Genomic DNA, 24,821 nt, shown 5'->3' on the forward strand with positions numbered 1-24,821 from the left:
GATTGATTTGTGTGTACCTCTTTGAAATAGGTATTTGGTTTTGAACAGTATGTGCTGGAGACGAGTGGTTTCCAGCATTGTAACGGTGCAACCCTACGGACACAAAGCCATGCTCTGTTTGTTCCTATGACAGAGGCTATGGTAAAGCTAAGCCTAATCAGAATTGCCTGTGCTAATGGTTCTCACAGGCAAAGTAAAATGATACAAATGACTTTGCTTGTGATGCACGCCCCTCAAATGATACAATTGTAACAACATGCCTGAGTGCACCGGACTCCCAAGTCAAAGTACCATGTGCATTCCACAGGTCACGCTTATTATAAGTGAGTGCTGTTATTTTTTTTTATCAAGATTTGTATTTTATTTGCAGCAGCACAAATGAGAGCTCCTCAAGGGCATTCCACTGGTCTAGATGATCCTATACACCAATCAGGGCTGTGTATGTAAATATATTTACATTTGTATCCACACGCCCACACTACCAGACTGAGCATTTCAATGGCAAAAAGAGACTCAGTGAAATTAACAAATATATATACCTAGTTATTTTCATGAAATAAACATATTGTTTTTTATTAGACATACAGTGATGATTTAACCTCTACTCAATAGGGGGTGCTGTTTTCACTTTGTAATAATTTCGTTCCCAAATTAAACTGCCTCGTACTCAATTCTTGCTCGTACAATATGCATATTATTATTACTATTGGATAGAAAACACTCTCTAGTTTCTAAAACCGTTTGAATTATATCTGTGAGTAAAACAGAACTCGAGTTGGAGCCTTTTTCCTATGTGGATGTGAGAATGCTGAATTCTGCAAGCTGTTCCCAGGTCAGTTTATTAATTTGCCTGTCTTATATTGGTTGAGATGCACTGCATACGCCTTCCCCTGGATGTCAGTGAATAGTGAGATTTGAAATGGAGTCTCTAGGCAGATCTGCGAGGTTATAAATGGCCTGGGAACGAAGGGTCCGGTCTTTGTTCGCTTCGCTCTGACGCAGGAAGGACCTTGGCATGTCGTACTAGAAAGCTCCGGTTATAGCTCTTAGATATATCCGGCTCTGTTTTTATTCGATATAGCTGTTAAAGACATCATAATGTTGTTATTTTAAACCGAGTTATATCAGTTTATGTCAGTATATGTTACGGCTGTCCTCGCTGACAGAAGGTGTGGACCAAAACGCAGAGTGGTTAGTGTTCATTCTTTTAATGAAAGTCAACAAAACAATTCAAAATACAAAAACAACCAACGTGACAAAACCGAAACCGTCCTGTGTGGCAACAAAACTTCCACAGGAACAAACACCCACAAAACACAAGTGAAACCCAGGCTGCCTTAGTATGATTCTCAATCAGTGACAACTATAGACACCTGTCTCTGATTGAGAATCATACCAGGCCGAACACCAAAATCCCAACATAGAAATAGAAAACATAGACTGCCCACCCAAAACTCACGCCCTGACCAATAAACACATACAAAACAAGGGAAAACAGGTCAGGAACGTGACATAACCCCCCCCTTAAGGTGCGAACTCCGGGCGCACCAGCACAAAGTCTAGGGGAGGGTCTGGGTGGGCATCTGACCACGGTAGTGGCTCAGGCTCTGGGCGAGGTCCCCAACCCACCATAGTCACTCCCCGCTTCCGCATCCCCCTCCCAATGACCACCCTCCAACTAAACCCACCTAAATGAAGGGGCAGCATTGGGATAAGGGGCAGCACCGGGATAAGGGACGGCAGCTCCTGGCTGAGGGACTCTGGCAGGTCCTGGCTGAGGGACTCTGGCAGGTCCTGGCTGAGGGACTCTGGCAGGTCCTGGCTGAGGGACTCTGGCAGGTCCTGGCTGAGGGACTCTGGCAGGTCCTGGCTGAGGGACTCTGGCAGGTCCTGGCTGAGGGGCTCTGGCAGGTCCTGGCTGAGGGGCTCTGGCAGGTCCTGGCTGAGGGGCTCTGGCAGGTCCTGGCTGAGGGGCTCTGGCTGGTCCTGGCTGGACGGCTCTGGCAGGTCCTGGCTGGACGGCTCTGGCTGGTCCTGGCTGGACGGCTCTGAAGGCTCGGGACAGACGGGCAGCGCTGGGCAGGCAGACAGTTCAGACTGCGCTGGGAAAGCAGACAGTTCGGACAGCGCTGGGAAGGCAGACAGTTCGGACAGCGCTGGGAAGGCAGACAGTTCGGGCAGCGCTGAGCAGGCAAGCAGCGCAGGCGGCGTTGGGCAGACGGCCGACTCTAACCTGCTGAGGCGCACAGTAGGCCTGGTGCGTGGTGCCGGAACTGGAGGCACTGGGCTGGAGACATGCACCACAGGGAGAGTGCGTGGAGGAGGAACAGGGCTCTGGAAACGCACTGGAAGCCTGGTGCGTGGTGTCGGCACTGATGGTACTGGGCTGGGGTGGGAAGGTGGCGCCGGATCTACCGGACCGTGAAGAAGGACATGCGCTCTTGAGCACCGAGCCTCCCCAACCTTAACAGGTTGAATGGTCCCCGTAGCCCTGCCAGTGCGGCGAGGTGGAATAGCCCGCACTGGGCTATGCAGGCGAACCGGGGACACCACCTGTAAGGCTGGTGCCATGTACGCCGGCCCAAGGAGACGTACTGGAGGCCAGATACGTTGGGCCGGCTTCATGACATCCGGCTCGATGCCCAACCTAGCCCTCCCAGTGCGGCAAGGTGGAATAGCCCGCACTGGGCTAAGCACGCGTACTGGGGACACCGTGCGCTTTACCGCATAACACGGTGTCTGACCAGTACGACGCCCTCTCACTCCACGGTAAGCCCGGGGAGTTGGCTCAGGTAACCAACCCGGCTTCGCCACACTCCCCTTTAGGCTCCCCCCAAGAAATTTTTGGGTGAGCCTCTCGGGCTTCCGTGCTAGCCGCGTACCCTCATACCTTCGGTTCCTCTCTCCGGTTGCCTCTGCTCTCCTCGCTGCCTCCAGTTGTTCCCATGGGAGGCGATCCTTTCCAGCCAGGATCTCCTCCCATGTGTAGCAACCCTTGCCGTTCAAGACGTCTTCCCATGTCCATTCCTCTGTCTGTCTCTGCTGCTGTCGCTGCCCTTCTCCACTCCGCTTAGTCCTCTTGAGGTGGGTGTTTCTGTTAAGTTCTCCCCCCGCCGCTTGGTCCTAGTTTGGTGGGTGATTCTGTAACGGGCTTGCTCCTTCTCCTCATCCGAAGAGGAGTAGCAGGGATTTGACCAAAATGCAGCGGGTTGTGAATACATAATGATTTAATAAACAAAAACAGAAGAACACGATGAACACTTGAATAATTACAAAACAAATAAACGAATGTAGACAGACCTGGACACGAACTGACATACAACGTGAAGAATGCATGAACCAGGAAAACAGACTACATAAAACGAACAAACTAACAAAAACCGGAACAGTCCCGTGTAACGTAACATACAGACACTGACACAGGAGACAATCACCCACCAAAACACAAGTGAAACCCAGGCTGCCTTAGTATGATTCTCAATCAGTGACAACTATAGACACCTGTCTCTGATTGAGAATCATACCAGGCCGAACACCAAAATCCCAACATAGAAATAGAAAACATAGACTGCCCACCCAAAACTCACGCCCTGACCAATAAACACATACAAAACAAGGGAAAACAGGTCAGGAACGTGACAGTATATTGCGATTTTCGGGTATTTATTTGTGTTGCGTTCTAGGGAGTTGGGCATGTCTGGCCCACATGGCTAATGTTTACTGCTAATTGCAACGTTAAAGACTACATTCTACAACCGAGCAACGATTATTTTGGACAAAGGACAACTTTCCCAAGATTCTGATGGAAGCACATCAAAAAGTAAGATCTATTTATGCTGTTAATTCGTTGTTCTGTTGAAAAATGTAAAATGCATAATCCGCCATTCATTTCGGTGCGGTCTCGCTTTAACGCACGCTGTATGTCGTAGTAACGTTCATTTTAAAAATGTAACACAGCGATTGCATTAAGAACTAATGTATCTTTCATTTGCTGTCCAACCTGTATTTTTTAGTCAAGTTTATGATTAGTTATCGATTAGAATAGGTGCCTCTCCCAAGATTTCTCCCGACATTTTGTTGGCAGCTTGGCTACTTTTCTCATTGTATAACCACGATTTGTGCCGCTAAATATGCACATTTTCGAACAAACTATATGTATTGTGTAAAATGATGTTATAGGACTGTCATCTTAAGAATTCTGAGCAGGTCAGTGAAAAAATTAATATATTTTGCTGGTTTATACGTTATCGCTATTTTTGGCTTGAATCAATGCTGTTGTGTGGTTTGCTATTGTAGTAAGCTAATATAATGCTACATTGTGTTTTCGCTGTAAAACACTTAAAAAATCTGAAATATTGGCTGGATTCACAAGATCTTTGTCTTTCATTTGTGGTATGCTGTGTATTTTTCAGAAATGTTTTATGATGAGTATTTAGGTAATTCACGTTGCTCTCTGTAGTTATTCTAGTCGCTTTGGTGAGAGTTGCGATGGTGGCTGCAATGGTAAAATATGATTTATACCTGAAATATGCACATTTTTCTAACAAAACATATGCTATACAATAAACATGTTAACAGACTGTCATCTGATGAGGTTGTTTCTTGGTTAGTGGCTATTTATATCTTTATTTGGTCGAATTTGTGATAGCTACCTATGCAGGAAAAAAATGGTGGAGTAAAAAAAGTTGTGTCTTTTGCAAACATGGTTAGCTAATATATTTACATATTGTGTCTTCCCTGTAAAACATTTTAAAAATCAGAAATTATGGCTGGATTCACAAGATGTGTATCTTTCATCTGGTGTCTTGGTGATTTAATGGTATTTAGATGCTAGTATTGACGCTATGCTAGGCTATGCTAGTCAGCTTTTTTACTGATGGGGGTTCTCCCGGATCCGGGTTTGTGAGGAAGTAGAGAATTAAAAAAGACTTCATGTGGGCTTTAAACCATGCAGTCATTGTCAGGTTTGTCATAAAGATGAGACCATCGTGATTTGAATACATACTTCTTTAATAAACGAATAAACACTAAACAAACCAACAAAACGAACGTGAAGCTATTTGAACCGAGTGCTGACATGCAACTACACATAGACAACTACCCACACAGACAGGTGGGAAAAGGCAACCTAAGTATGGTTCTCAATCAGAGACAACGATAGACAGCTGCCTCTGATTGAGAACCACACCCGGCCAAACACATAGAAATACAAATCATAGAAAATGGAACATAGAATGCCCACCCAAATCACACCCTGACCAAACCAAAATAGAGACATAAACAGCTCTCTACGGTCAGGGCGTGATAGTACCACCCCATCAAAGGTGCGGACTCCGGCCGCAAAACCTGAACCTATAGGGGAGGGTCTGGGTGGGCATTTCTCCCCGGTGGCGGCTCTGGTGCGTGACGTAGACCCTGCTCCACCTCTGGCTTGGCCCACTTAGGTGGCGCCTCTAGAGCAGGGACCCTCGCCGCCGACCCCGGACTAGGGACCGTCGTTGCGGGGGCCGGACTGAAGGGCGCCTCTGGAAGCTCCGGACTGAAGGGCGGCTCTGGAAGCTACGGACTGAAGGGCGCTTCTGGAAGCTCCGGACTGAAGGGCGCCTCTGGAAGGTCCGGACTGGAGGGCGTCGCTGGAAGCTCCTGACTGGAGGGCGACGCTGGAGGCTCCGGACTGGAGGGCGTCGCTGGAGGATCCGGACTGGAAGGTGTCGGTGGAGGCGCCGGGCTGGAGGCCGTCCCTGGAGGCGCCGGGCTGGAGGCCGTCCCTGGAGGCGCCGGGCTGGAGGCCGTCCCTGGAGGCGCCGGGCTGGAGGCCGTCTCTGGAGGCGCCGGGCTGGAGGCCGTCTCTGGAGGCGCCGGGCTGGAGGCCGTCTCTGGAGGCGCCGGGCTGGAGGCCGTCTCTGGAGGCGCCGGGCTGGAGGCCGTCTCTGGAGGCTCCGGGCTGGAGGCCGTCTCTGGAGGCTCCGGGCTGGAGGCCGTCTCTGGAGGCTCCGGGCTGGAGGCCGTCTCTGGAGGCTCCGGGCTGGAGGCCGTCTCTGGAGGCTCCGGGCTGGAGGCCGTCTCTGGAGGCGCCGTGCTCGAGGCCGTCTCTGGAGGCGCCGGGCTGGGCGCAGGCACAGGACTCACCAGGCTGGGGAGACACACAGGAGACCTGGCTCTAGGAGCAGGCACAGGACTCACCAGGCTGAGGAGACATACCGGAGGCCTCTTCCTTGGCCGAGGCACCGGATTCACTGGGCCGTGGAGGCGCACTAGCGGTCTCGAGCGCAGAGCTGGCACCACCCGTTCTGGCTGGATGCCCACTTCAACCCGGCAAATGCGGGACGCTGGCACCGAGCACACCGGCCTGTGAATGCTCGGCCGAGACACAGTGCGCATCACCCCATAGCACGGGGCCTGACCAGTCACATGCTCGCCACGGTAAGCACAGGGAGTTGGCTCAGGTCTCCAACCTAACTCTGCCACACTCCCCGTGTGCCCACCCCAAAAATTTTTTGGGGGGGGCTGCCTCTCGGGCTTCCTTGCCAGCCGTGTTCCCTCATAACACTGGTTCCCTTTTCCTGCTGCCTCCGCTCTCCTGGCTGCCTCCACCTGTTCCCATGGGAGGCGATCCCTTCCAGCCAGGATCTCCTCCAATGTGTAGGATCCCTTGCCGTCCAGGATGTCCTCCCATGTCCAGTCGTCTCTTCCACGCTGCTTGGTCCTTTGGTGGTGGGTAGTTCTGTCACGTTCGTCATAACGGATGAGACCAAGGCGCAGTGTGATTTGAATACATACTTTTTTAATAAACTAATAAACACTAAACAAACCAACAAAACGAACGTGAAGCTATTTAAACCGGGTGCTGACATGCAACTACACATAGACAACTACCCACACAGACAGGTGGGAAAAGGCAACCTAAGTATGGTTCTCAATCAGAGACAACGATAGACAGCTGCCTCTGATTGAGAACCACACCCGGCCAAACACACAGAAATACAAATCATAGAAAAAGGAATATAGAATGCCCACCCAAATCACACCCTGACCAAACCAAAATAGAGACATAAAGAGCTCTCTACCGGCAGGGCGTGACAGTCATGACTTTGGACTCAAACCTCTCCCCTCTCTTTTGGTTTAACTGCATGCCTCAGTGATTCCATGCCTCGGTTTTACAACGAACAATCAATTTAATCTGTTGTTTTAACATCCAAGGTTAATGCAGGTCATGCATTCACTCTAATCTCATCAAAACATAAACATTGATAGGGAAGAAGAACTGAACAAGTACTTGGTGCCCAGGGAACGGGGATGTGTCCTGTCTGTATGTAATTTGGGTGTGTGAATCACACACTCATCCATGCCTGTGTTCTGTTACAGTAGGGGTCTCCAATGTGTTCTAGCATGAGAGCTACACATTTTTTTATAGCTTTCAAATAGGCACGTTCTTCTTTGCTCATCTACCTGCAAGTCTTCCCTGCATCCTTGGTGTACAAGAGCCGTGTTTTCTGTCAATATACCAATTAAGCAATCATACCCGAGAAGCCGGTGTTTAGAGGATATATTGACATGGGTGTTGTTAGGCCCGAGACAAAGTTGAGGACCAGCAAACCATGCCAATATATTCTCCAAACACCGGCTTCGAGGGCATTATCACTTTTACACAACAGGTTACCAACATATTCAAATAATGGTTGACATGCTTTCATTAAAAACTTTATTTTGATTAATCTAGTCATACTATTTCATCCTTCCACAAAATATAGTCCCGACACAAATCTTGGGTTGCTACCAAAGCCGGTTGGTCGTTCATTCTATCGAATAGGTTGCCAGAGACGCAGCCTGTTTTCTAGTGACATTTATTTGCATACATCCATAACAAAGAGTAATGATTCACTATTTCGCCTGGCATAGAACATTTTCTCTCTCTCATCAGCTAACCAACTACACAGCTAACACAATCACTTCAAACTGAAGCTGGAAAGAGAGCAAACTAGCTGCATACATGCTAAACTAACTGTTTTTCACCTGACATTTCTTTGTAATATCAGCGCTATTCAACTATATTCTTACAGGGTCCAGATGTAAAAAAGGTTAATTGCAGGGGGGCCGGACATTTTCCACATGCAATTATTACTCGGAACAACTGTTTAAAAAAGCATTGCACACACACCAATAAAGCACTTTTCTTCAAATGAAATGTTGCTAAAAGTTAGTAGGAAAGAATTGGAGGGCGCTCAACCAAAGTGAGTCAATGTGCATCAAAAACATTAGATACATCGGTGAAAAGGAAAAGGCACAATGCTCGCTCACCCGTGCGTCAATCTAAGTAACATAATAAATAAATCTGTCAGTTTAAGCTAGAGATATCCGTTTTTTTTGCATGGGCTTCAAGCCGCGTCTCAATCTACAGTGTCCACTTATCGCAGCCTTCCACATCTGCAGTGGAAGGTGGCCGACCTACAGCAGTGTTTGTCAGACCATGAGACATCCCGAAAATCGGTCTTCTCACGAAATGAGCTAAATTATCCATGGCTGCAGGGGCAGTATTGAGTAACTTGGACGAAAGGTGCCCATTTCAAACGGCCTCGTACTCAATTGTTGCTCGTACAATATGCATATTATTATTACTATTGGATAGAAAACACTCTCAAGTTTCTAAATCCGTTTGAAATATATCTGTGAGTAAAACAGAACTCATTTTGCAGCAAACTTCCTGTCAGAAAGTGAAAAATCTGAAATCGAGGCTATGTTCCAGGGCCTCCCTCCCATCAATTTGCTTGAGATTTATGACTATACATGCACTTCATACGCTTTCCACTAGATGTTAATAGGCTGTGAGAGGTGAAATGGAGTGTATAGGTATTTCTATGGTCAAAAGAGAGGTCTTGGAATGACAGGACCCCAATTTCCTCTGTTCAGGAAGACGCGGGATGGACATCAGCATTGGCTTCTGAAAAGCTTTCCTTATGGACGTCTAATATCTCCGGCTTTGATTTTATTTGATAAATGTGACAATATCATCGTAAAGTATGTTTTTTCAATATAGTTTAATCAGATTATTGAAATTTTTTCGGGAGTTTAGGCGTGTTGCGTTCTCTGCGTTTGTTCACGAAGGAGAGCTTAGCGCCACTTGGCTAGTTTTGCTAGCTAAATCGAGAGGGAAAAAGGCCATTCTAAAACCAAACAACGATTGTTCTGGACGAAGGACCCCTTGTACAACATTCTGATGGAAGATCATCAAAAGTAGGACCCATTTATGATGTTATTTCATATATCTGTCGAACATGTTTACTATTAGTTTGCGCCCAGACTTTGGGCGCCCTCTCGCTATAACGTAAGCTGCATGTCCCGTGTGGCTCAGTTGGTAGAGCATGGCGCTTGCAACGCCAGGGTTGTGGGTTAATTTCCCACGGGGGGACCAGGATGAATATGTATGAACTTTCCAATTTGTAAGTCGCTCTGGATAAGAGCGTCTGCTAAATGACTTAAATGTAAATGTAATGTCGTACTGAAGTTATTTTTAGAATTCTAACACGGCGATTGCATTAAGAACTACTGTATCTATCATTTCCTATACAACATGTATTTTTTAGTAACGTTTATGAATAGTTATTTGGTCAGAATAGGTGAGTGTCAGAAATATATCCGGACATTCTGGGAAAAAGATGCTAAGTTTTCACAATGTATAACCACGGATTTCAGCTCTAAATATGCACATTTTCGAACAAACCATATATGTATTGTGTAATATGATGTTATAGGACTGTCAACTGATGAAGTTTATGAAGGTTAGTGAAATAATTAATATCTTTTGCTGGTTTTGTCGCTATCGCTACTGTTGCCTTGAATCAATGTAGCTGTGTGGTTGGCTATTGTAGTAAGCTAATATAATGCTATATTATGTTTTCGCTGTAAAACACTTAAAGAATCGGAAATATTGGCTGGATTCACAAGATGTTTGTCTTTCATTTGCTGTACACCATGTGTTTTCATAAATGTTTTATGATGAGTATTTAGGTATTTCAATTTGGTCTCTGTAATTTTTCTAGCTGCTTCGGTGCTATTTCCGATTGTAGCTGCAATGTAAAACTATGATTTATACCTCAAATATGCACATTTTTTGAACAAAACATAGATTTATTGTATAACATGTTATAAGACTGTCATCTGATGAAGTTGTTTCTTGGTTAGTTTGGTTGGTTCTTGGTTAGTTTGGTTGGTTTTGTGCATGCTACCTGTGCTGTGAAAAATGTTCCTGACCTGTTTTCTGTTATTTTTGTATGTGTTTAGTTGGTCAGGGCGTGAGTTGGGGTGGGCATTCTATGTTTTGTGTTTCTATGTTTAGGTCATTGGTAATTAGCCTTATATGGTTCTCAATCAGGGACAGGTGTTTAACGTTTCCTCTGATTGAGAACCATATAAAGGTAGGCTGTTCACACTGTTTGTTTGTGGGTGGTTGTCTTCCATGTTTGTGTCTGTGCACCACACGGGACTGTTTCGTTTGTTTGTTTGTTTGTTTGTTGTAGTCTGTACCTGTTCGTGCGTTCTTCGTGTATATGTAAGTTCGTTTTGTTCAGGTCTGTTGACTTCGTTTATTATTTTGTAAAATCTCAAGTGTGTTTAGTTTTCGTTTTGTTTAATAAATATCATGTCGTATCACAACGCTGCGCTTTGGTCCAATCCCTACTCCTCCTCTTCGGACGAAGGAGGAGGACAACCGTCACACATGTTGGCTGGATTCACAAGATGTTTATCTGTCATTTGCTGTATTGGACTTGTTAATGTGTGAAAGTTAAATATTTCAAAAAAATATATTTTGAGTTTCGCGCCCTGCAATTGGACGGGCTGTTGTCATATTGAGCCTGACACCTGCAGCCATAAAAGGTTAAAACAATTCCACATTAGCTTAGTTAATTAGAGGTTAATTAAACAACTATTGAAAGCGTTTAAAAGTTATTAGGTCATTTAAAAATTATCTGAAAACTAAGCATCTCAATAAATAACACAAAGACATGTCCGGTAATGCCAAATTCCAGTCTGAAGGAAGTATGCTTTGAATTCATTTCCCTCACTCATTAATTTTTTTTTTTTTTGTTACACTCCCTTCTAACAAGACCTTGTGAGTATCAGTGAGGGAAACAGAAGGCACGTACCTATTCTTGAGAGTCATAACTTTCAGGAATGGGGTCATAATATTTTCAATATTGAAACGACGTTGTACATGTGTGATCGACTGACAGCAAAGTTTATACAAATCTCCAAATGTGGTAAGATTTTAACTTGATTTCCAAAAAGACAAGTGCTGTAGCTTTCGAATGATAGGTCACACTTAAGCTCTACGGGCCCAAAACAATTGTGTCTAAGAGTGTATATCTTAATGCGGATGTGCGTGTGTCCATTATATATACTGTACATATGAGTGAATTTGCCCAAGTGTGTGTTAAAGAGGATGTGTGTGTGTGTTTGTGTTTGTATGTAAGTGTAAGTGAATCTATGTGGGGCTTTAAATCATGTCTGCATCTCTGTGGCCTGGAGATACACACTGCTCCATTTTTCTGGCTCCCTTCTCTCCTCCAAACAGGATTGGTCCGTGAGATAACTCTGCAGGCTTGAATCTGTCTCAGTGGGACAGCTTTGACGCATTTACTCCCATCCTCCTCTCCCTTCCCTCTCTCCCCCAATCCCCTTCCTCCCACCCTCCCCACAACCAGGGCCAACTTCAGCCAGTTTGCAATAAGGCGTCTGCAACGCCTCACTACACATTTCCAGAGCTCTGCTTGTTGTACTCAGGGAGGGGTGGGGCTGTAAACGTTACTGTGAGAAGTTAAAGGAATGTCTTCATAAAGACCTACAATAACAGATACTGCAGTATATAATGTTATAAATGCTGATTTCAGTAGTTTACAAATAAAACAAAATCAACGGTCTTTGAGAAGCGAATGAGATGTTTCGTATTCTGATAGTGTCCTAATACGACTGACAAAGATGATGTGGCAATGGAGTGATGGCAGAATGTGGAAGTAAAATCCTGAAAATAAACAGTGATGAGATGCTTAAATGTCCTGAGTTTGCCTGAGTCACGAGTCACGTGTGAATGAACACATGCTAACTGTAGCCTTGTTTTAATGTGAAGACTGTCACTCTATAACCCCCTGAGGGATGCTTAAACCTTGTGAAATCAACAATAACAAAAAACACAGTCTTTCACTCAAAGCCTCTGAGAATGGAGGCACTCCTTCCTCCCAATCCCTGTCCTAGTAAAGACCAACATGAAGGGTCTCAAAACAGACACAGTCGCTCACAAAGTCAACTTTGTCATGAATTATCCGATTTTTATCACAACAGAAACAACCAAGGCACATGGCATGTGGGATTGCTTTCAATGGAAAGGTGTTGAATTTCTCTGAGGCAAAACTCTCTAAAAGCAATTGTAAGCCCTTATCGTTTGCCGTTGACATGTTAACTGTCTGATGTATCGCTGTGCCGCTACAGTGTTTGTACAGGGATTTTCATCTGCTTTGTGGCTGAGCCTGGGTAAATGCTGACAGGTGTAGGCTCCAAACTGACAGGCTCAACTCATCTGTGCGGGAATGCTAATCATTCTCTGGGGGGAGCCCCTTACTGGGTATGCTCCAACTCAGAGGCTTCCAGATTGATAAGTGAAGTACTGTTGGACAGAGAAAGAGAACTTTGCTGATGCACAGTGGCTTCTCCAGTTTGTTGAGGATATGAGATGTAACTCCATCAAATAGTCCAAGATTTCTAGACTGACTCAATGAGTGACTGAGCATGACTAGAGATCTGTTATATTTGTGCATCACTTACATGTAACCATGGTGAAACGTGAGCTTTGTCCCAATCTGTAATGTAGGTCAGGGATTTGTATTGGAAGAGAAATCTACAGTATAACTGCAGTATATCTACAGTATAACTACAGTATAATTACAGTATAACTACAGTATAACTACAGTATATCTACAGTCTAACCACAGTATATCTACAGTATAATTACAGTATATATCTACAGTATAACTACAGTATATCTACAGTATATCTACAGTATATCTACAGTATAACTACAGTATATCTACAGTATAACTACAGTATATATCTACAGTATATCTACAGTATATATCTACAGTATATCTACAGTATATCTACAGTATATCTACAGTATAACTACAGTATATCTACAGTATATCTACAGTATATCTACAGTATAACTACAGTATATCTACAGTATAACTACAGTATATCTACAGTATAACTACAGTATATCTACAGTATATCTACAGTATAACTACAGTATATCTACAGTATATCTACAGTATAACTACAGTATATCTACAGTATATCTACAGTATAACTACAGTATATCTACAGTATATCTACAGTATAACTGCAGTATATCTACAGTATATCTACAGTATAACTACAGTATATCTACAGTATAACTACAGTATATCTACAGTATATCTACAGTATAACTACAGTATATCTACAGTATATCTACAGTATATCTACAGTCTAACTACAGTATATCTACAGTATAACTACAGTATATCTACAGTATAACTACAGTATATCTACAGTATATCTACAGTATATCTACAGTATATCTACAGTCTAACCACAGTATATCTACAGTATATCTACAGTATATCTACAGTATATCTACAGTATATCCAGGGGTCAAAGTGTATTTATTTTCTTACTGGTACGGGATACCCAAGAGCACGCAGAATTTCTTTTGTTATCCTGTTGAGGATGGGGGCGCTGTTGAGACTATTTATGCTAATTGGGTAATTTTTGAAACGGCTTCCCACAAAATCCTTGATCGTACAATATGCATATTATTATTATTATTGGATAGAAAACAGTCTATAGTTTCTATAGGAGTTGAAATTTTGTCTCTAAGTGGAACAGAGCCCATTCTACAGCAATTTCCCTGACATGGAGTCAGATTTCAGAAATGTTGGCCACTGTTCTGAAGTCAGTTAAAAGGGCACTGTTATTGCTATGACTATACAGACACTTCTTACGTCTTCCCCTGGATGCCTTTACGTGATGACGATTCCAATGGGGTCGATTGCGCGTTCACAGGCCCTATAAATTAAAAAAACCCTGTAGCTAGCAAGTCTTTTCTTGGTGCGTAACGCGCGTGGAGGACACCGAGCCGCCCCTGTTCCAAGCGTTAGTTTAGCCTGTTATATTTCTCCGGTCATCTTTTCACTCGTTATAGGAGTTAAAAACATCATAAGGTAGTTAATTTAAAGCGTTTTATAGCAATTTATATCCGTTTAGTGCGATTTTGGGACATTTATTTTTGAAACGATGTGAATAGCTGGGCACGCTTTTCAGTTCATCCCGAACGCAGTTGGCATTTCCACATGGCAAGAGGACAGCTTTCCACCAAAAGATGATTACTCCCAAGAAAGGATCCTTTGCCCAAGATACTGATGGAAGAACAGCTCAAAGTAGGACATTTTTATTATGATAAATCGTGTTTCTGTCGAAACATTTTAGTGGCTTAGGACGCCATGTTTTTTGACGTAGCTTCGCTTGGCGCAAACTGTATTGAAAAGTAAGGATAAATTAAAAAATGTAATTCCGCAATTGTATTAAGAATTAAATTGTCTATCAATCCCTGTCCACCCTATATTTTTTTGTCACGTTTTATGAGTATTTATGTATAAGAGTAGATCACTGTCTAAGTGGCGCAAGGACATTTTCTGACCAGCTGAGTTACATTTCACATTGTCTAACCATGATTTTGGTGGCTAAATATAAACGTTTTCGATCAAACTCTATATGTATTGTGTAATATGATGTTACAGGAGTGTCATCTGAAGAATTCTGAGAAGGTTAGTGAAAAAATTAATATATTTTTGGCGATGTTGACGTTATCGCTCACTTTGGCTAGAATCAATGCTGGGCTGCTATGTGCTATGTGCTATGCTAATATAACGATTTATTGTGTTTTCGCTGTAAGACACTTAGAAAATCTGAAATATTGTCTGTATTCACAGGATCTGTGTCTTTCGATTCGTGTATGCTGTGTATTTTTACGAAATGTTTGATGATTAGTAAGTAGGTAAACACGTTGCTCTAAGTAGTTTTTCTATTCCATTTGTGACGGTGGGTGCAATTGTAACCTATGCCATCTACCTGAAATATGCACTTTTTTCTAACAAAACCTATCCCATACCATAAATATGTTATCAGACTGTCATCTGATGAGTTTTTTTGTTGGTTAGGGGCTATAAATATCTTAGTTTAGCCGAATTGGTGATGGCTACTAGTGTTGGTGGACAAATAAAAGATGGTGGATTATGCTAATGTGTTTTTAGGTAATAGATGTACATCTTTACATATTGTGTCTTCCCTGTAAAACATTTTAAAAATCGGACATGTTGACTGGATTCACAAGATCTGTGTCTTTCATTAGCTGTATTGGACTTTAATGTGTGAAAGTTAAATATTTAAAGAAAATATTTTTTTTGAATTTCGCGGCACTGGTTTTTCAGTGGGGGGGGGGGGGGTGTGCCGCTAGCGGCACGCTGATCCTAGACAGGTTAAATTACAAAAATGACAGGGTAGCCTACTCTGCCGACACTGACAAACAGATCAATAAAAACAATATTGTCTGATCCATATAATCGGCCTATGAAATGGGGAGACACAAATACATCTAACCTGGAGGAGGAAACTATTTCCGAAAAACAAACAAAAGTGGCACTGAACCAATGACAAAGACAGGGAATACGCACACTCACCGGAGATAAGTTAAGAATTTGTAGTAACTAAAAGACAGATTGGAGTCTTTTCATTGTCATCTCTTTGCAGCAATAGCCATTTGCTTTCCAAACAGTTTTTCTGCGATTGTAGTTTTAAATATTGCGATTTGCCTTGCTGGGTCTCTCTGCTTTTCACTGACAGTTGCAACTCAACAAGCATCTATTTGGTATTTGTTGCACGGACTGACGAAATTGCGGGCCCTTCCGACCGTAGGCTATGCAGTTTAAAACAATCCACAGCTTGTTTTGTTGTTGAAACTAATGAACCTATGTGGCCAAATCATGCTTTCTGCTGAGGTAGCCTATTTTGAATGACTGCCTATTTTGAATGACTTATTTCTGTACAGAGAGGAGTTAGCTAATTAGGCTATATCATTTTGGCAAATTAATTAAATTGACTTTAGGGAAAGCTTAGCCTTTCATAAACACAACCAGTCATGATGTTTTCATCTGATTGTCAAACAATCACTTAACAAAGGCGCTCCTGTAGGCTACCCGCACACATTCATCCTCTCACAAAATAATGTCATCATCCAAACCACAACAATGCACTCCACCTGCAATTTGATGAATGGAAATAGATATCTGTTACAAAACACCTACGTGTATTGTAATGACATTCTGTGATTTGTCATTAGGCCTGCACTTGTAGCCTGAATTGATGCATCCACTGTACGCCCGCCTCAGTCTCAGCCACTCACCTTCGCCTTGTCTACAAGCTTCTCGGCCACTCATCTCCGCCTTGACAAAATGTAAGTGTTCTCCTCAAACCACAAAGTAGTTTGGAGCGTATACCACCAGTCAATTCACAGATGTGTCATACGGCTGACATGCAGTAATCTTTAATAACGGTGTAGTAGCCTGTAGTTTTTTGGGCATGTTGTATTAATTGTGATTAACGTTTTACCGGTACAGCGTACCCCCACTATTATTTTGCCGGGACGCCGTACCGCCTTACCTTCACCAATGAGTATATCTACATGAACAAATGATGAAAGTGGGCCCAGTGACAGTGGACTCTGTTGGCCAATTCAGGTGAATGTAGTTATCATAGCTTGTCATACCAACCACTTTCTCTTATCAATCGAGATACTAAACCGTCCTTGAAAATAGGATCTAAAGCTGGTTGTTGTAGGTGTAGGGTTGGCATACTGCAACAAGTAGGCCCCAAGGGAGGAAGCAATAACCAACATGAATGAATGACAGACCATGTATTCCTGTCAGATTATGAGGTAGAATCCATTTATCTCTCTTTCATGCTCCAGTACTGTATGTCCTCAAACCTTGATTCCCTGCTTTCCTGAAGAACTGAAAGCTGTAAATGGGGGTTGGTCTCAGCTGCATCTCTTTCATTTCCTCATTGTTGTTTTGTCATCAGCTGTGTTGGATCCTGGGGATAATTGACCATATGTGTGATTAATCCGAGTTTCCCAGTCCATTTCTGAATGTCAAACACTGAATCTCCTCACAGACTCACAGCCGGACAGACTGCCCGCTGTGTCAAACTTTAAACTAAATGTCAAATTCCTGTTCTACCATGGAGAAACATTATGCAATTCTGCTGATAGCCAAAATGAGAATTTTTTTCTGTGTCTCATTTACTGTAAATGTGTGTGTTGTTCATCGGCTTGCTACTTGCTCATTGGGTGGCAACCCCCATGGCAACATGCGTGGTAAGATCCCATTATGATAATGTGCTCTTCTTTCAGTCGTAAAATTATACATGAGCACTAGAGAAAACAGCCACAGAGATGGCCATACTGTAGCTCATGAAAATCCAATCAGTCAGGAAAAGGAGGAATTTATAACGATACTATAGCTGGTTGATTACCTGAATGTGTGAGCATGTGTGAATTTGATTATGTGTGTGAGTGTGTCGGTGGGTGTAAGAGTGTAACAATCGTGTATGCGTACTGTACGTGCACATGCACGTGTGTGTGTACAGGATGAGTGTGTTGTATGTGTGATCACTGAGCAGGCGCTCAGTGCTGACTGGCAGGATTAAGGTTGCTGGTTAGAAGCTGTATACAGTAAAATCATTACAGGAAATAAGTATTCTGTGGACAACATGCCCTGCTTGGTAATCAAGGCAAGGGGCTCCACAGGACCAACAGACAGGCTGAGCACCAAACCTCCCCAGCTTCCCTTGTCATCTGCTCATGGCCCCCATACCTCTAGTCACCAGCCCCTTACCTCTTCGCACTGCGGGTGGCCCTCACCAGCCCCTCTCCACACTGCGGGTGGCCCTCACCAGCCTCTCATGATCAGCTATCCTCAAACAAGAATCTGCAGGACAAATAGTATGATCAGCTATACTCAAACATGAATCTGCAGGACAAATAGTATGATCAGCTATACTCAAACATGAATCTGCAGGACAAATAGTATGATCAGCTATACTCAAACATGAATCTGCAGGACAAATAGTATGATCAGCTATACTCAAACATGAATCTGCAGGACAAATAGTACGATCAGCTATCCTCAAACATGAATCTGCAGGACAAATAGTATGATCAGCTATCCTCAAACATGAATCTGCAGGACAAATAGTATGATCAGCTATACTCAAACATGAATCTGCATGACAAATAGTATGATCAGCTATACTCAAACATGAATCTGCAGGACAAATAGTATGATCAGCTATCCTCAAACATGAATCTGCAGGACAAATAGTATGATCAGCTATACTCAAACATGAATCTGCAGGACAAATAGTATGATCAGCTATCCTCAAACATGAATCTGCAGGACAAATAGTATGATCAGCTATACTCAAACATGAATCTGCAGGACAAATAGTATGATCAGCTATACTCAAACATGAATCTGCATGACAAATAGTATGATCAGCTATACTCAAACATGAATCTGCAGGACAAATAGTATGATCAGCTATACTCAAACATGAATCTTCAGGACAAATAGTATGATCAGCTATCCTCAAACATGAATCTGCAGGACAAATAGTATGATCAGCTATCCTCAAACATGAATCTGCAGGACAAATAGTATGATCAGCTATACTCAAACATGAATCTGCATGACAAATAGTATGATCAGCTATCCTCAAACATGAATGCTATTTGAATGTGTTATTAAGGGCTTCATAATCATAATTAATCGGCTGCTACACACACACTCCATCATACTCATACACATAGACAGCCACATGCACATGCTCACACACACACACACACACACACACACACACACACACACACACACACACACACACACACACACACACACACACACACACACACACACACACACACACACACACACACACACACACACACACACACACACACACACACACACACACACACACACACACACACCCGCCATAACCTAATCAATAGAAACAAAATGCTCATCATTAGCACCAGCCTGCTGCATGTTGAGTGGTGGTAATCAATGGCAGCTCCCCTGGACTGTAGTGGGGAGACCTGGTCTCTCACTGTGCACCATCTAGAAATAACATAATTCCCCACAAGCGTCTTGGAACTCGTCTGAGGTCGGTACAGCCGATCTGCCAATATCTGTCCGTAGTGTCCGAACAGTTTGGGCTACACACTAATATACCAAAAAAATAAGTAATGTTTCCTGATCTCTCAGATATGGGACAGACACTTCAGAACAAACTTCCTTTAGATTTTTTTTGTGACTATCTGTGGTTCCATTTAGTGAATCTGTTATTCAATGTGTTATTTTTTTAATGTTTTTTTTTACAACTTTTTATTTCGTTTTTTGTGAAGGGTTCAGATCACAGACATGCAATAATGATCAGAAAGTACATACTGTATGTAAAGAAATGAAAAACAATACAGAAACATGTAAATAAGAATCATTTGTCCTGTCTGTCCAATCTCCCCTCTCCTTCCCCCTTCTTAGTAATCCCTATCGCCCCACACATGGATAGAATCAGCATGCATACATCGATATTCGATACATATATTCAAAACACAATTAATGAATTCAAACATAATTGCATTTCGACTGCTCTATTAAATGTATCTAATGTTGTTCCCTTGACGCCGTTCACACGTTGCTATGGAGAGCTCTAGTGAAAGAACGTCAAGACAGTTTGGTTGCCATTGAGTTATGCTGAGCTTATGTGGAGGTTTGTCACCAACATTGTTTTGCCGCGGTCAGTCCAAGCAACCATACTCATTTTTGGGGAACTGTGAGAGTCAGTGAAGAGTCATCGTTCAACAATAGTATATTGGGAAGATAGGGAATTGCAGCACCAACTAAATGCTCGACACAGACCAACCTGTGACCAGAAGATCTTCACAATGGGGCAGTTCCTCATCATGTTTGTGTAGGTTCCAATATTTATTTGAGAAATGTTTTGGTTCCCTTCCCCAGATCTGTGCCTCGACACAATCCTGTCTCGGAGCTCTACAGACAATGCCTTAGACCTGAGGATTTTTTATTTATTTAATCCATTTCATAATAAGGCTCTAACGTAACAAAATGTGGAAAAAGTCAAGGGGTCTGAATACTTTCCGAAGGCACTGTAAATGCAACACTACCTGCCTGCCTCCTGCTGACTGCTAGAAGGCCCCTATTTTACGCTGACTCTGCGCAGCAGAGAAAGGCTAGAGATTTTGCGCCAACCTGTCACTTCAAAAGCATTTAATGGTCTCGGAGTCTCGGCATTTGAACGTTATGTTTATTGTGGTATAGTGTGAAATAAGCTGAATTCAATATAATTCCAATGCAAGAACCCCGACAATTCTACCCCCTCAACGATTTCAACTGCCCCCTTAGTCACTTCATCCTGGCGCCGGATCTACCAATCACAACTCATAGGCCTGGAGACTAGCTCAGAGCTCACAGTAACCAAACGCAGCCAATATAATCTATACACAGCAAGGCAATAGACTTACAATAGACTTACTGCTAGCTAGATCACAATGACTGGCCTTAGATAAACACTGCACAGGTTAACACATCTAGAAATAACATTTCTTTCCAAACAACTGGGCATCAACAGATCCATATGTACAAAAATCACGAAGGTTGACCCCCATGAACAAGCAGAAAGTTATTTTCAGTTTATTTTCAGGTAGGATTGCGTAATATTAGATTTTTGTATATGAAAGAGTTATCCCTTGTCTCGGGTTACTGCTGTTGCTGTCATTTTCGTTTGGATTCAGTGATGAATTCTACACATCTGTGGAAACATCTTACCACACGTGGGCTATCTACACACAAAGGAAACTTAAGTCTCCTTACTCCAGTGTAACTAAAGCTAAGGCAGTAGACCGTAAGTGGTTCTGTTTGAATTATTTAAATAAAGGGGAAAGTGTGTTTACATTTACATTACATTTAAGTCATTTAGCAGACGCTCTTATCCAGAGCGACTTACAAATTGGTGCATTCACCTTATGACATCCAGTGGAACAGCCACTTTACAATAGTGCATCTAGATCATTTTAAGGGGGGGGGGGGGGGCAGAAGGATTGCTTTATCCTAGGTATTCCTTGAAGAGGTGGGGTTTCAGGTGTCTCCGGAAGGTGGTGATTGACTCCGCTGTCCTGGCGTCGTGAGGGAGTTTGTTCCACCATTGGGGTGCCAGAGCAGCGAACAGTTTTGACTGGGCTGAGCGGGAACTGTACTTCCTCAGTGGTAGGGAGGCGAGCAGGCCAGAGGTGGATGAACGCAGTGCCCTTGTTTGGGTGTAGGGCCTGATCAGAGCCTGAAGGTACTGAGGTGCCGTTCCCCTCACAGCTCCGTAGGCAAGCACCATGGTCTTGTAGCGGATGCGAGCTTCAACTGGAAGCCAGTGGAGAGAGCGGAGGAGCGGGGTGACGTGAGAGAACTTGGGAAGGTTGAACACCAGACGGGCTGCGGCGTTCTGGATGAGTTGTAGGGGTTTAATGGCACAGGCAGGGAGCCCAGCCAACCTGCGAGTTGCAGTAATCCAGACGGGAGATGACAAGTGCCTGGATTAGGACCTGCGCCATTAGGACCTGTTTAGTGTGGTTACGGGGGAAGGCCTGGGAAATGTGATCGATTTGGGGATTTCTCTGTCTGAAGCACTGGCAGGGAATGTGAGGACGGTCGATAAAGGGCACATGGGGGCAGAAGGGTACTGTGGGCAACCTGGGCATATAAGGACACATGATGTGGGGCATTGAGACACTGTGCATTTGAGGACATTTGGCATAATGGGGACACAGGACAGCATAGTCACTTTATGTGAAGACATTTGGCATAATGGGGACACCGGACAGCATAGTCACTTTATGTGAGGACATTTGGCATAATGGGGACACAGGACGGCATAGTCACTTTATGTGAGGACATTTGGCATAATGGGGACACAGGACGGCATAGTCACTTTATGTGAAGACATTTGGCATAATGGGGACACAGAACGGCATAGTCACTTTATGTGAAGACATTTGGCATAATGGGGACACAGAACGGCATAGTCACTTTATGTGAAGACATTTGGCATAATGGGGACACAGAACGGCATAGTCACTTTATGTGAAGACATTTGGCATAATGGGGACACAGAACGGCAGTGCTTGGTTAGTGTTGGGGCTTCTTTACTTGTGATCTTTACATAGACATTAGAGGTCATAACATTAACCCCTTCAGAAGCAATGCATATAAATACCATTTTAGTTGTAATGGAGTTTGTATTCTCCATCACAGATCAGTCTCATATGGGGGATGGAAATAGCTGACGGAATACTGTGTACACCTCCCATGCCGTCATGCAATCTGAAAGGTGATCTCTGCAGCCAAGGTGTCTGCCCTGAGTCAAGTGGAAAGCGCTTCACATGAAGACTTTTCCAATAAACACTGAGGAAAAAGAGAGTCACCAGCTAGGTAAGCATGTTTCGTTCCAACTTCTTCCCTCTACTTTTACACATGAGTAGGTTTTTCCTCAAGAGCGTTGAGTGGAGAAATTAAGATCCAATGTCAATTGACTAGTAATAGGGACAAAGCAGAGCTGGGATTTGGCGTCGCGCCTTGGCTTGTCCGTGTGACATGTCACCTTTAAAATGATGAGAACGGGACACCACCTTCAGGAAAAAATGAAGTATTTTATTTGAATAAAAAATAATCATGCTAAACAAACAGAAACATAAGCCTTATGTTTAAGCTAGATGCCTTTGTTATGAGCACATGCCGCCAGGTAAGGGCATCATCATGTCGGGAATTTGACAACAGAATGTAGGAAAGTTGTAATTATGTTGTTTCTATGCAGGAATACATTGGGAAGCTCACAAAATAGTACCAGCATTACACACTCCCTCTTTCAACATCCTTCGAGGGACAGGTCCAATTAAGATTGTTGCACAGAAATGAACCCAGAACCCAGAACACTGCTGGCACAGAACCCAGAACACTCCACATTATGAGAATACACTTCACTGTTCATACACAAACACATGAATTGTCCGTAGTGCATTCTACAGCACTCAAAGCAAGATGTTTCATACACAAAAAGACGAAAAACAACATTTTGCTTGCACGTTTCTTTTCAAAGAACAAGGAAACCTTTTGTTGGATCTGCATTTATTGGATTTTATAATGAAAGTGTTTTTATTTCAGAAAGTGTTTATCTGAAAGTCGTGTGGTGGGAGCCAGAGACATGGATGAAGTTCATAATGGGTTAAAAAAACTGGGGGAGAGAATATTCTAAAAAAACTATCTGATTGTGTGCATTGAAATGTAAAGTCAATTTTTGCTCAGATGCAGGAGTAGGGTTGCAAAATGCAATAAATTCCCTGGTTTTCAGAAATCCTGGTTGGAGGATTTCGGATTTCCTGCTTATTCCATGATTCCAGGAATCCTCCAACAGGGAATTTGGGAAAACCAGGGAATTTATTGAAAGTTCCAAGAAAAACAGATCATTTGTTCTTTCGACATGGTGGGATCTTTTTGTGTCGGTAAAATACATTTTGCTAGAAATGGCAGTGGATGCACAAATATTGATATAAAAATCATTATAATCGAAGTAAACTTGGAGTCATAAGATGTTTGGTCCTCCCACTACGACTCTGGTAAGCATGCAATTTATTAGGCAACAGATGAAATAAGTAATGATGAACTTCACAGGCTGGTGAAAGTGCACGGTGATGAGGTTGATGCTCCTTTCCAATCTTCCAATCCAATATCTTATTCTGGTGACATGCTGATCGATGCTTGACTGCCATTTGACAAATAAAAATATTATTGCTCTTATCCATAATAATCTCATCATGTACTGTAAGACTAGCCACACAGCCTACCTGCACTGTATCTGCAAGCTGTTGGCAAGAGCGCACATGGCAAGACCAAAGAGGCACATTTGCTATTTAATGTAACAGTTTTTGTGACAAAATATCAGTAGAGTTGAAAATGTGATGGAAACGCATTGAACTTTAGATTTGTATTCAGTACATGAAAACTTAAGCAAAAAAGTACATTTTGTGTGCACTACGTCATCACACACTGATTTTTATCTGCAACAAGTCAGTTTGGTGGAAACACAAACACGACATTTGCATATTATCTTTATTTTTGAATGTTCACATGAAAATCTGTCACCAATTGGATGGAAATCTAGCTTGTGACTATAATGTGACAGGCTTCTGTATGAACATTAACTGAAATTGCTTTCTATACTGCTATTGGTGTGAAAATATCTTCTTTTCTTGGAACAGAGAAAGAGTGTGATTGCAAAAAGAGCAACAGTATCTGTCATCCCAGAGACATAGCCCAAACTGAAGTGGCTTATGAACATCACATTGACTGTATTTAATAACTTTCATTTCTAGTATAGGTTCAGGTTTACTCTGAGCTCTAGTTGAGTTCCTCCTACACGCCATGTAGGCATATACCAGATTTCCATTTTCACTATTTCCATCCCATGTGGCTATTAGTTGACAATGAGGCAGGGAAAGCCCCATGTTATCCTATCCTGGAGAGAGCCTGACTTTGACATCAGATTTAGTCCACCAAACCATTTAAGGGCATAGCAGTTGTATTTCCCAGAGCCTCGCCTCACTGTGCCTCTGA

This window comes from Salvelinus fontinalis, chromosome 37 (genome assembly GCF_029448725.1).
Source record: "Salvelinus fontinalis isolate EN_2023a chromosome 37, ASM2944872v1, whole genome shotgun sequence".
Taxonomy (NCBI): Eukaryota; Metazoa; Chordata; class Actinopteri; order Salmoniformes; family Salmonidae; genus Salvelinus; species Salvelinus fontinalis.